The 14285-nt window shown below is 35.0% G+C and overlaps 3 non-coding genes across 3 annotated transcripts; all 3 read right to left on the reverse strand.

Annotated features, from left to right (window-relative positions):
• Nucleotides 1–5007: 5007 nt before the first annotated feature.
• On the reverse strand, nt 5008–5081 carry LOC123541596 (small nucleolar RNA Me28S-Am982). The gene has a single exon (XR_006684609.2). It is a non-coding gene; the product is annotated as a small nucleolar RNA Me28S-Am982 (small nucleolar RNA).
• A 727-nt stretch (nt 5082–5808) lies between these two features.
• Nucleotides 5809–6972, reverse strand: LOC123540486 (uncharacterized). Its single transcript, XR_008367870.1, has 3 exons — nt 6832–6972; nt 6251–6326; nt 5809–5857 (listed from the first exon to the last, which is right to left on the reverse strand). It is a non-coding gene; the product is annotated as an uncharacterized LOC123540486 (transcript).
• LOC128549862 (small nucleolar RNA Me28S-Am982) lies at nt 5963–6036 on the reverse strand. The gene has a single exon (XR_008367987.1). It is a non-coding gene; the product is annotated as a small nucleolar RNA Me28S-Am982 (small nucleolar RNA).
• Nucleotides 6973–14285: the final 7313 nt, after the last annotated feature.

Here is a 14285-nt window from a genome sequence, read left to right on the forward strand (position 1 = left end):
AATATTGTCCTACCCATGATTTTCTAAGTCTAAAAAGGGCCATCATTCTTGCAAAAAGCAGGATAGAGTTATGTTTCTTGATGTACAGCGTCCGCTTATGATGGTGAAAAACTGTTGCAAGTTTTAAAGCTTTGATAGTTGAGAAAAGTTGACTTAAACATAATACTCAACCAAGAAAATGATTTTCTAAGTCCAAAAGGGGCAATAATTCTTGCAAAAAGCAGGATGGGGTTATGTTTCTTGATGTACAGGGTCAGCTTATGATGGTGAACAAGTGTTGCAAGTTTCAAAGTAATAGCTTTGATAGTTTAGGGGAAAAGTTGACCTAAACATAAAACTTAACCAAGAAATCTGATATTTTCTATGTACAAAAGGGGCCATAAATCTTGCAAAAAGCAGGATGGAGTTATGTTTCTTGCTATACAGGGTCAGCTTATGATGGTGAACAAGTGTTCCAAGTTTCAAAGCAATAGCTTTGATAGTTTAGGAGAAAAGCTGACCTAAACATAAAACTTAACCAGGCAACGCCAACACTGCTCAAGTGATGACAATAACTCATTTTTTTCCCAAAAATCAGATGAGCTAAAAACTATGCATGTGGTCCAAATTTGAAGGCTGTAGCTACAGAAATGTGAAAGTAGGTCACTAGGTCAAGATCAAGGTCAACTCACGTCAAGGTTCATCTTGCCCCTTAAAACAATACATGTGATCTAAATTTGAATGATGTAGGTTGTAGACATGAAGATTTTTCCCTATATAAGTCTATATAATTATATATATTAGTTAAAATCAAACCGTAAATGAAGCTGCTATTGTGCAGACAATGTCAAAATAGCTAATCTTGACCCCTTCAGGGGCCATAACTCTGGAATCCATAATGGAGTCTGACCAGTTCCAGTAAGGAAGCAAGATCTTATGGTGATACAAGTTGTGTGCAAGTTTGGTAAAAATCAAATCATAAATGAAGCTGCTATTGTGCAGACAAGGTCAAAATAGCTAATTTTGGCCCTTTCAGGGGCCATAACTCTGGAACCCATAATGGGATCTGGCCAGTTCAAGAAAGGAACAAAGATCTTATGGTGATACAAGTTGTGTGCAAGTTTGACTGAAATAAAATCATAAATGAAACCACTATCGTGCAGACAAGAAATTGTGGACGGACGAAGGGCGATCACAAAAGCTCACCCTGTCACTATGTGACAGGTGAGCTAAAAATAGGAGGTGCACAAGTTCATATCATGATAAAGACTTGCACAAGGTTTCATCAATTTAAATGAAATACTTTTTGAGGGAGACACGTCACAAAGTGTAAATGTGCATTTTTGACTATTTCAGGGGCCATAACTCTAGAAATAGGGGGCGGAGCCAGATAAAAAATAGGTGCACAAGTTCATATCATGATGAAAGACTTGTGTAAGGTTTCATCAATTTTAATGAAATATCTTTTGAGTGAAAATGTGCATATTTGATTAGTTCAGGGGCCTTAACTCTGGAAATAGGGCATAAGCTAGATGAAAAATAGAAGGTATACATAGAGATGGTACCTAAGGCCACGTATTCAACGACAACAACAAATCAAGTGCAAAACTGACGAGCATATCGCTTACCCCATGCTAGCAATATTTTAACATAGCACCGTTCAGTAATTACGGGAACTTTTGACAGCAAAACCGGCTTCGTTATTTTGATGGATTAGCTAAAGAAAGGTGATTGTCATTTCTTTTTAACTAACACAATCATTTTATTTATACTAATGACCGTCTACATTATATTAACAGAGGTTTCTGTAACGGCAAATTCAGCAAGGTATATGCGATTCCGCACGCCTCGGTCAATATGCAAATTAGGTACATTTGTAAACACAAGATGCGCGTCATAAAAAGTGAAAAAACTTCTTTCAGCACAGTTTTTGGTATGGCTTTGGTGTGACCTTCAGATAGAATATACATTTTTATATTGCTCTGTTTTTAACTCGTACATTTTGAGGCCTTGAATATTCTTGGCAAATGAATTTTGTAAAATGTTGAGGGATTCGATGTCGTAAAATTCTTATAGTCTATTTATATTTTTTTCTCTCATGAATAATGTTTCTTTCCCATGATCATACAATACCTGTAAATTATCGGCAGTAATGAATGAAAATAATTGTCTTTGAATTATTTCTTTCGAAAATGACAGATAATGCTCAACTGTTTTGTTTGAATGATTATTCATAGATCTTGAAGTAAACTGTATTTTTGGGAAACACATCCGAATCTATGCGTACTTTGGTCACATAACTAATTAGTCCTAGAAGAGTTATCTGTCACTGGCTTCACTTTTCCAAGTAAGACCAAATTTTTCAGATTAAATATTGCCTTTCAGCATGAAAAATGAAGTATGAAAGTTAAACCATTATATAATTGAGGTACTCCGATATTAAATGTTCAACAGAAAATAATATCAGATGCAGTTTGAATTTTTAGGTACCATCTCTAGTATGCAAGTTCATATCAAGATTACGACTTGTCAAGGTTTCACCAATTTATAACAATCACTTTTTGCGCTAGGCACGTCACAAGGTGAAACTGCATTTATGACTATTTCAGTGGCCTTATCTCTTGGAATATGGGGCGGAGTCAGACGAAAAATAGATAATGCGCAGGGTCATTTCATGATAAAGACTGATGCAAGGCTTCAAGTTATATAAAATACTTTTTGAGCTAAGCGTGCCACACTTTTTTTGGACAGATGGACAAGACCAAATCTATACAGAGCATTCACAATGTACACTTCTTGTACATAATATGCACAACTAAGTTTTAAACCTATAAAGAGAACCTGGATAGTGGTCACCAGTCTATTGTGGTCATTTTCAGTCAGTCCCTTTGGGGACTATTATACACAAGCTAGACCAAAGTTGTAATACTGTCAAAAAAATTTGCACAACTTCAGAATCAAGATTTTTTTCAAGTCCCTCAACCTTATATACAAACTGGCAAAATTTTCAGAGTTGAAAAATGGGGCATAATTTTGCAAAATGTATGCAGGAGCTATGAAACATGCTATGTGACATCAAATATTTTTGAAGAACCTGAATTTTTTTGAAAAGTTCCGACAAACATGCTTATGTACAAAATAAGTAATTTAACATTAAAGCCAGAGTAATGTAACTTGATTTGTGAGGTCAACTCATGATGCCCAATGTAAGAGTAAAGTTTTGGTAATATTTGAGAAAATTGCTTACATGCAAAACTCAGAGGATTCTGAAAACAAAGTTCTGGCTAAAATACTTTGGTCAAGGTAGTCAGCAATATAGACACATCATGATGTATACACAAGTTTCATTTTAATTAAATGGAAACTAGATGCAATGAATGCTGGACAGACTGTTCAAAACACTACATGCCATTCAGGGGCTCCTATTCATGTGGAAATAGTGGTTTTGAGGACGATTTTCCTCTATATTTGTGCAAAAGCCGCACTTCTGGGGAATATTTTGTCTTTTGCCATTACTAAGAGTTGGGCAATCTGAAGTTGCAGAAGCTTTGTAGCCAGATCTTGCCATTCATTAAAAATGGTTTTACAAGATTTTTTAGCTTTGATCGGCATAAACCAATTTCAACTATACAGTAGTCGAATGCCAGAGAAGTTCAGAAGGGTCTTGAACACTTTTTTACCTCCAGTATTCTTAGTTTGCTTTAGAGCTGAAACATTTTAACAAATGTGGTGTCCCTTCAATTATCTATGCTACAAACAGGTGAATTTTGGATTTAACATCGCACCGACACATGATAGATCATATGGCGACTTTCCAGCTTTAATGGTGGATGAAGACCCCAGGTGCCCCTCCTGTAATTATTTCATCACGAGCAGGCACCTGGGTAGAACCACCGACCTTCCGTAAGCCAGCTGGATGGCTTCCTCACATGAAGAATTCAATGCCCCGAGTGAGGCTCGAACCCACATCGATGAGGAGCAAGTTATTTGAAGTCAGCGACCTTAACGACTCTGCCACGGAGGCCCCACAAACAGGTGAATATTTCATTAAAGGGTATCAGTGTTTTTTTATTTCTGCTTTCAGCTCTTGCACCACATTCTACCTTAAAGCTCTTGTAAAAGATCCATTTAACCATCTGGTTACCCAACTTGAAATATACTTTTGTTTTAGAACTTTGTAACCCATAGATCTTCAAAACACATACCAACTTGTTCAGAATATAAATATACACCAAACTGTTACAAGCAAGTAGGAAAGCTTCCTTAGTGCGGCTGTTACACATGAAACAAAAATCTTGCCTGAAGATAGTATTCCAACAGCTGATTTTGTTTTTTTTGTAGAGAACTAGAAAAAGTTCGGAATTCTCTAAAAATAGACTATGGGCAGGCAAAGAATGTGTTATAACAGGCAAATTTTATATTACCAAATACAGAAGCTTTTAGGAATCTTTTCCTCTATTCTGTAAAGCATTGCAAACTAATTTCAGTTCCAAAAAAGTTTATTTCAGGAAGGTAACCAAACACTCACCATGAACCTTAAACTAAGACCAACAAGATCTATTTACAGACCATCTTTATTCATTGCACATAAATATAAATACAATTCAATGATGCAGGAATTATGAAGCCTGTTCAGATGGCATACTTCTGATGATGTCAGAATCACCTGAAACAAAAAACGGGAAACTTGTCAAAGCAGCAGAAGATAATGAGTTTCAAAGTTAAACATTTATGCTATTAAAGTACCAGAAATTTCCATAATTTTGTGAAAAATTTTAATTCAAGAGTATGGTTCTCATTCTAGCAGGTTAAGGTCATAAATGAGACTGTTTAAATGGATATAATTTCGTGTTTGAAAGATGAGAAAACATTTATAAAATTCTGTACATGTGGGAGCCTTAACAATATATAAACTTTTCTGAAGATAATATAAGTTTTTTTCCCAATATAGATGTTCAACAGTATGAATTCCAAAATCTGTATAAAAAGTATATTGAAGCAATGTCTAATTCGAAAGTATGACGACGAGAATAACATCAGTCAAGAAGTATCATCTTAAACTCTCAGTCGAAAGATGGTGATAGATCAATTCATCATATTATGTTATTCCGTCATCTTTGGAGGAAAAATACCTTTTTACAGCTTAGAATTAACAACTCAACTGTAAACATCTTATTTTCAAAAGCAAAATATTGGCAACCATTTTAAAATTTTATTTAGTTTAACCTGTACTAACTTCTTTGAACTCTTTGGTGAAGAAAGGTTGCAGCTCTCTGAATCACCTTGGAGTCAGTTTAAAGGTAATACCTGCAGTCATGTCATCCTTATTAACCTTTAGCCTGCTGGTGGCAATTGATTCTTACCTCCGTGCAGTCTGATCATGGTCTGCACTGTTCGCTATTCAGTCAGTCAATTTTCAGTTAACACCCCTTTGAATAATGTGGTACTGCCCAAACTGAATGATGGACCAGTCCATTTTAGAAATTTAGCAGGGTAAAGGTTAAACTTAAGTTTGCAGACCAACCTCAGCATGCAACCTTTCAATTGGTCAGATTCAACACTGAGCTAAGGATTAGCCAATAAGATGCAAGTTCTCAGATTGGTCTCCAACTCCAGTGTTATTAACCCCAAGACCAGTTCTGATATCATGTGAGATGACACAATATCCATAAAATCTGATCATTTCTTACTTCAAACTGTTGTATAATCACACTGAAAAAAAAACCCATCTTATATCAAAACTTTACCTGGGTCTGTAATGCTGAGGGTACACACACGGAAGTATTTACCGCAGGCAGTACCCAGTTCGATGTTGTTGCCGCTGTAGTGATGGACACCAGTCTTAGCCAACATAGCATAGTACTCGATTTCACTCTTCCTGTAAACAAATGAAACCTCATTAGCCATATAAACATACAACAAAAATTCTAGAGATAGCATAGTCTTTATTTGTAAACTACGGGAATTCAAAACAATGAGGACGAAAAAACATCAGTAATGAAATATCATCTTGAAATCTCAGTCGAAAGATGGTGATAGTTCAATTCATCACAGCTATTCTTTCATCCCTTTAACAAAACATTTTCCTACAGTAGATATTTCTCTATTTTTTTCTTTACTAAAGTGTTACACTGAAAATAACACGCTAAAATGCATTTTTGTTCTAAAAAGGTTTATTACCATTTCCAAGTTCGTTTGACCACTTAGTAAGTTGCTAGAAAAATTTTTACATTGAATATCTTACCCTTTCAACATCAGAATTACTTATTACCAGTTATATGTCTACTAGAGGCTAGATTCAAGACTATGCCTGCAAATGAGCAGTTTTACCCTGTCTCTATACATCCCTTCAGTCAGAAAGCAAATTCATCAGTAAAGATAGACTTCATCTTCACCCATAACAAAACTGGGCTCCGAAGTCAGAACAACAAACACTTTTAAAAGCATTTTACATTATATCAAACATGTTAAATAAATCTTTTAGGCATAAATGTGCATTCTTTTTCCAAGAAATATTACAAATTATTTAAAATGGGCAAGAATCTATGAAATCACAATCCTAAATAGAATGGCACAGATTCTATCCTAAGTACAAAAACATACTTCAATATTTCAAAAAGCACCAGAAAACAGCAAAAAGCTTTGATTTTGAACTGGAACTAACTAAGCTTTCAAGACATAACTCTTATACACTTTGCCTGCAACACATATGTCAATATGCTCAGTCTTTTATCAAATCGTCAAAATATTTTGGCATTAGATCCTTAATGTGCAAATGTACTGAAACTGCATTAATCCTAATAAAACTTTATATGCATTTACCAAATAGCCAGGCTTTATTAAATTTTATACCTTAGTGGTGGTGTGTTGCTGGCAATGATTACCAACTTGGCTTTTCCTTGTCTCAGTGTCTTGAGTGTTTGTTTGTAACCAAGCACATATTTCCCACTCTTCATCACAAGAGCAAGTCGAGAATTAATATTCTCAATACTCTTTTTCTGAAAAGATAGCAATATCAAAATATTTGAAATAAGTATCTTATACTGATTCACAATGTTAACAGGTCTGAAATGTTACGAAATGATAATGTTTTCACTTGGACAATGGTTTATCAAAAGACTCCCTTTTTTAAAATCTCAAACTTCAAATTTATACCAAAGTATCAAATCCAGAATGTAGTTACATGTAGTATTCTCTAAGGCACATGTGGTTAAAAAACCGTCTAATAGTAGAGGTTAAAACACATCACTAGTACCGTAACGTACCCGATTAGTTTATCACATACAAGTGACTCTATATTATAATAGGGTCTATATACGATTCGCTGTATTTATTCAGAGTCTCTGTTAAGTATTTTGAAAATAGGTTATAGCTCTGAGTTTTTTCTCCTCGCAGATTTGCTATCTTACATGCTTCAGAAATGAGACTGCTGTAATTTTATGGTACCGGACAAGGGGTTTTATACCTTAACCAGAGTCAAAATTCAATTGTATTAAACAATGAAATTACACAAGTATGCCAAGTAATAACAGACACCACTAAAAAAAATATCACTGAAACAAACTGTACTCAGGAAACTTTTGGAATAACAAAAGGCAAGTCTGATACCGGTTTGCTTTCAGACAACTCATTTGCTTTGTATATTCCCTATCCTGTTGAAAACCAGTATCAGGTCTAGGATTTCATAGTTTTTACCGACATTCTGTAAATATATGGACAACTGCAATTTATCTAAAAGCCACGGGTTTAAAACAGTTTTTTTAGACTGCATGCATAAATGAAGGTTATTTGAGATTTTCTGTCAATTTTGATGACTGTTTTTTTCCGGAAAACTTGAAAGAACTAGAATGCGTCTGTAGGACACGGAGTGTGCCCTCACTGGTACATTTGTCACAAATAAGGGGCAATAATTAAATTTTATTTGCTGTCTTAAGGGGGTATAGCTGCCACAAACATTTTATATAAAGGATTCATTATTCTAGGCATATACAAATCATGGTGCCCTCAAACAAAAAATCCACTATTTTGGCTATTTCAAGGGCCATAACTTTGTAATTAGCGCTAAAATCTCAAGAAGAATGCTTAGTGTGCAAGGTCACATCATGATAAAGACTCGGGCGAGGATTCATGAAATTACATCAAACACAAGGGCCATAACTCTGTAATTAGCATTAAAATCTGAAGAAGAATGCTTTGTGTGCAAGGTCACATCATGATAGTTTCATGAAATTACATCAAATACTTTTTGAGCTAAGCATGTCATTAGGTGAAAATATGCATTTTTTACTATTTCTGGGGCCTTAACTTTAGAAATAGGCGGTGTAGCCAGACGAAAAATAGGAGGTGCGCAAGTTTATATAATGATAAAGACTCATGCAAGTTTTCATCAATTTATATTAAATTCTTTTTAAGCTAGGCACATCACAAGGGAAAATGTGCATTTTTGACTATTTCAGGGGCCATAACTCTGGAAATAGCCAGACGAAGAAAAGGAGGTGCACAAGTTCATACCATGATAAAGACTCAGGCAAGATTTCATCAATTTATATCAAATACTTTTTTGAGCCAGGCGCATCACAAACATTTTCGGATGCACGGACAAGACCAAATTTATATGCGCCCACCACTCATAGTGGGGGCTCAAAAATGAAGTGATCCAACCTATCTGAAATTCTCCAGTCCTTTTAGTTTTATCTATGTATGTATTTATGTAATGTGTGAAATATTACATTTTAACCTGCGGTTTTGATTTAGATTGCAGGGTTTTTAAACCTGTCTCAAGAGGCCGATATTCGGCCCCATTCCCAATGCCAAATATGCTCCATTTTTCCCAATCTGAAGCAAAAAAATCCCAATCCAAAGAAAGATTTCTCAACTGAAATCAATTATTTTTTGGTATTGAAAGATAATTCTTGTTTGCCAAGAAAATCAAACAAAATGTTGGAAAAAACCAACTTGTTTCTATTTTTAGTAACATGACGTCTGCAACCTCGGCAAAAATTGAATACAGGATGTATGATTTGTATGCAAAACAAGAGCTGTCTCCATAGGATGACACATGCCCCCGATGGCACTTTGAATGAATAGTTATGGCCAATGTTAGAGTTTAGGACCTTTGACCTACGGACCTGGGTCTTGCGCGCGACACCTCGTCTTACTGTGGTACACATCCATGCCCAAATATTTTAAAATCCAAGCATGAATGACAAAGATATGGACCGGACACGCCCATCAATGCACTATGTTGAAAATATGACCTTTAAACGTCTAAGTGTGACCTTGACCTTTGAGCTACGGACCTGGTCTTGCGCACGACATGTCGTCTTAACGTGGTACACATTTATGCCAAGTTATTTGAAAATCCATCCATGGATGACAAAGATATGGACCGGACACGAATGCACTATCATGAAAAATGACCTTTAACGTCTAAGTGTGACCTTGACCTTTGAGCTACGGACCTGGGTCTTGCACGCGACACGTCGTCTTACTGTGGTACACATTCATGCCAAGTTATTTGAAAATCCATCCATGGATGACAGAGATATGGACCGGACACGCCCAACTATCATGAAAAATGACCTTTAACGTCTAAGTGTGACCTTTGAGCTACCGACCTGGGTCTTTCGCGCGACACGTCGTCTTACTGTGGTACACATTCATGCCAAGTTATTTGAAAATCCATCCATCGATGACAAAGATATGGACCGGACACGAAAATTGCGGACAGACTGACAGACCGACAGACGGTTCCAAAACTATATGCCTCCCTTCGGGGGCATAAAAACTCTCAAAATGCAAGAAAAGATCAATATAAATTGAATAAAGTACCCAAAACATGTTGACAGATTGTTTTTATACAATTAAAATAAATTGTCACTTATTTTCGCGACCCAGTCTGAAACTGGAACATACACCCAATTTGCCACTCTACTTTTTGGAAAATACAGTTATGATTGTGGTGAAAACAAACTGTAAACAAGAGTTTTAAAGACGACAAATGAAGAGTTACTGTATTTTTTTTTGGCAATATTGGAAAACAATCCTAAAAAAATAAATTCTCAAAATTTCTCAAGGGGACACTATATTTGTAATTCATTTGAATGTCTTCCAGTAAAACTTAATCATAATATATTAAAAATCATTTGAATTTTTTCAATACATTTTCCCAATTTTGACAATTTACCGCGTTAAAAATTCCCAATTTGACAAGGGGCCTTTTCCCCAAAAAACTCTGAAAAAGCCCTGGATTGCAATTTTAACAGATTTCATATAAACAGTCTGTAAGTTATGGGTCTGACAAATCTTAAAATTTATGGATTGTCCATATATTTACAGAATGTCTTGTAAAAACCACGAAATCCTATATCCGATGCTATCATTAAAAGACATTTGGTTGCAGTAACGCAACCTACCATGCAAGGCTTTTCATCAGGAAATTGGGAAGAGGCCTTGGCCTGTTAAACTGGGAAATTTATGCGCGATAATTGTTCATTTTGGGAAAAATTATCAACTGGAAGTAAACAACAAAAGAGGAAGCAAATTTATCTCCCCTGAAACTTGGACTAAAATCCAGGCCATGAAACATAAAGTATTAGACTGGAAATGTGCCACAACTGGTTCTGTTGGCTGTTAGGCTATTGTGCGACAAAAAATCGATACCAGAAAAACGCTTCCTCTGGAAATACTAAAATGTAAACAAAATCTTAACCATCTGTTGCATGATTTTGGGGAAATTCTACCTTGCATTTCGGGAAATAATCTCTGCCACAGTTGGGGAAAAAATAGTATATTTTTGGATTGGGAAGAGGCCTTTTATAGGTCTCTGTTATATAAGGATGAAAAGCCCAGCCACGATAATGGCTGTGACCAAACTTTTTTTCTGGCCCGTCAGATAAAAAAGTATTTTTTCCTTTTTTTATTCGCTAAAAAAAAATTCCCTACCTTCGCTACATATACATTTGATAAAAAAATTTGGTCACCTACCACAAATAACTTTTTAATTACAGCCAAGTATCACAAGGGCACATCTTCATGCAGATATGGGAGTCAGCATATAATTTGTAATTATTTCACATTCATAATCTCAGGAAAAAAAAATTCAAAAACAAAAAAAAAAAGATTGTCTACAGCAGGAAGCGAACCCACGCCCTGACAAAAACAAGAGTACTCTGAACCAGCGTCTTTGCCGTTTGCCAACGCGGCAACATTTAACATTTTTTATGATAAGCACTATGATATTGTCTGTGTCCCAGCTATGTAGACTGTAACTGTTGGTAAATTTCAGTGCGCAACAAAGCTCAGATCTATTCTCGGACAAGCAATTTGTGTTGAAATGCTCAGTTTGCCAATTAGTTTTTCTGAGCACCAATAATAATATGGGAGTTTTTTTAAACATGTTGAAATTGTAACAGAAGAGACACTGCTCAGTTTGGCTGAAGGTTGGCAGGGGCGGATTGGGAGGGTGCTGACCCCCCAAGTGTCTGTGCATCTTCACTGAAAAATCTGGGCTGGGTACATCTCTCTGTCGCCGGGCTACTTCAAGATATTTACAAATTTTTGTTTTGAATTTTTTGAGTGATATTATCATATGTAGCTTTATTATTCATAAAAAATGTGTCGAAGCTTGTGCGTGAACATGGTGAAAATTCGCAGCACGTGCATTTGTGAAATACTTACGGTTTTCTTTGCATGGTGCCATTGTAGCGCGTTGAGGACAGTTTCAGTCTACAAAAGAAAATGGTATAATAAAGATACGTCAGATAATTATGCAAAACACGATTCAGAATAGAGTATTTTCCAAATTTAATCATCAGCGAAAAAATTCCAACCTGGTCACGACCACGTTCCGGAAGTAAAGGAAGTTTCAATAGATTGGGCTGTCAAAATAATTATTATGTAGCGGCAAGATGATTTAAACACCACAAAGATGTTAATACAAATTCTGACTTAAATATACGATAGTTTAAATATTTGTTTAAAGTTTGAACATCACCATTCCAACTTTGAATGAACTGATCTCGAAGTCTAGTGCTACTATATCATCCCCCCCCCGAAATCCAATAAACAACTCCCATCTTATCTGCTGCTTATCAGCGATTATGTAACAGCAGCTGAGCAAGGCAGTTAGCTAAGCAGGGGTCCCAACAAGACCATGAAGATGAAAACGAAATGTGCAGTGGAGTTGAAAGAAATTAATATTACTTTGGTGAATGTGAAATAATAATAATAATAATAATTATAATAATAATTATTATTATTATTATTATTATTATTATTTTATTATGATTATATACAGATAATTATTATCATCAGGCCCCGTGTTCACAAAACATTTTTCGGTCTTAGCTGAGTTTGAGTTTGAAATTTTAATATCAGGCCCCGTGTTCACAAAACGTTTTCAGTCTCAGCTGAGTTTGATAATGAAACATTATTTGTCATTTATACCAAAATAGTATGTTTAAGACTTAATTTTATACTCAAAATTATTTTCAAGTGGCTATTCAGTATTGATGGTCTGTCTCAGATGGAATTTAACCTTGAAGTTTTAGCAAAATTGATATTAAAATATCAAACTCAAACTCAGCTGAGATCGAAAAATGTTTTGTGAACACGGGGCCTGTTTACTAAAAGTTCATGTTCAAATTCCAAATGAGACTGACCATCAGTACTAAATAGTCGCTTGAAAACAGTTATTAAGGAGGTAGGTTACCTTGATATTTGTAAGTGCGCATGTCCAACTGGAAGCTAACGTGACGATTTACGACGATGTTTACGACAAACTAAATGTGTTTGTATATCCATTCTTCTGGAAATAAATCTTGAACCTGCCTCCAATCTTATGTTTAATGGTTTAATAATGCAGAAATAATGAATGAATTGCCGCAGAAACGCTTCAAAACATTGTTGCCTTAAAATGACGTCATTGACGTCATGACGTTACGTGTCAGTTACCGCGCAAAAATAATGGCTTTTATTTTGAAAGTACGTTATTCTGTGCTTTTTCTTTATTTGAACTATTTTTTAAACAGTCATTATTTGCTGAAAACTTTTATTAGTCTTTTGCTCTGAAAAATGATCAATATTTTGCTTCTTTTATGTAATTTATTGAAATGTTATGCGGAATGTAAGAAAATGTGTGATAGTAACTGATGTGATGGGAATATAGTTGGCTGAAAGGTAACATTATTACGGTCATTTACAAATTAAAAAATTGGGCAGTTTGATTTGTTATACCTATTTCCCAATTCCGTTGATAATTTGTTACTTAAATACTAAAACTAAAGCTCTAAAATTGTTCAAATTTCAGTATAAAATTGTGGTGTCTTGAATTAAATTGATGTTACCATGAAACGAAGCCCGTGACCTATATGTCTAATTGTAAAATTCAAAAGCGTTGACACTGGTCTATTTAAGGAACACAGCTTCGGCTTTTTATTTTCATTTCAACAATATCCATGAGAATAATAGCAACATGCAAAACGATTTTTCAATAAAAATGTCAGACGACGGGCACTGCTGTAAGTATTTTTAGCTGTGAAATTTGTTAAATTAACTGCAATTCATACGAAAATATTACTAACGTTAGAAATAAGATGTTTTAAAGCTACATTAACAAGAAAGATAATTTTATATAATATTTTTTATAAGAAATTACGATAAAAAGCAACATATAAGCTATTTTAAACATCTCTGTTGCCATGGTTACTCTAAACTTTAAGAAAAACACAGTACCATGTAAAGTGTTTGGTATTCTGCTAATCATATTACCCAAATATTCCATGTTGGTCAATAACAGAATGGCACTGAAGCCGTCGAAAACCCCGTTTTCATACATAATTCTTGAAAAAATGAGAGAAAATGCGTTACCATGGAAACACGAGCCCCGCGACATATACATTTTAAGCTTTTATTAGAAAGCTAATGCGCATACTAGTAAAACTATTAATTATGCAGACTTCTACGGATAACAATGAAACCAAATTACACTGAAAAGTGTTAAATATCCGCATTTTCCTTCTTCTTTCTATATAAAATACCCTAAGAGGGTCATGTACTTCAAACCTGGATAAAAATTGTACTTGAAGGGACAGAGATAAACGGAACTGAGATTGTAGCAGCTAAAACATTTAATTACACGAAATACAAAAAATCACTGCGGTTCAACTAATTTGAATTTACCCTGGTAACAAGGTAACCTACCTCCTTAATTTCAAATTTAGTTTTAAACATGCTATTTAGATATTAATGATCAATAAAGTTTCATTATCAAACTCAGCTGAGACTGAAAATGTTTTGTGAACACG

This window comes from Mercenaria mercenaria, chromosome 16, assembly GCF_021730395.1.
Source record: "Mercenaria mercenaria strain notata chromosome 16, MADL_Memer_1, whole genome shotgun sequence".
NCBI lineage: Eukaryota > Metazoa > Mollusca > Bivalvia > Venerida > Veneridae > Mercenaria > Mercenaria mercenaria.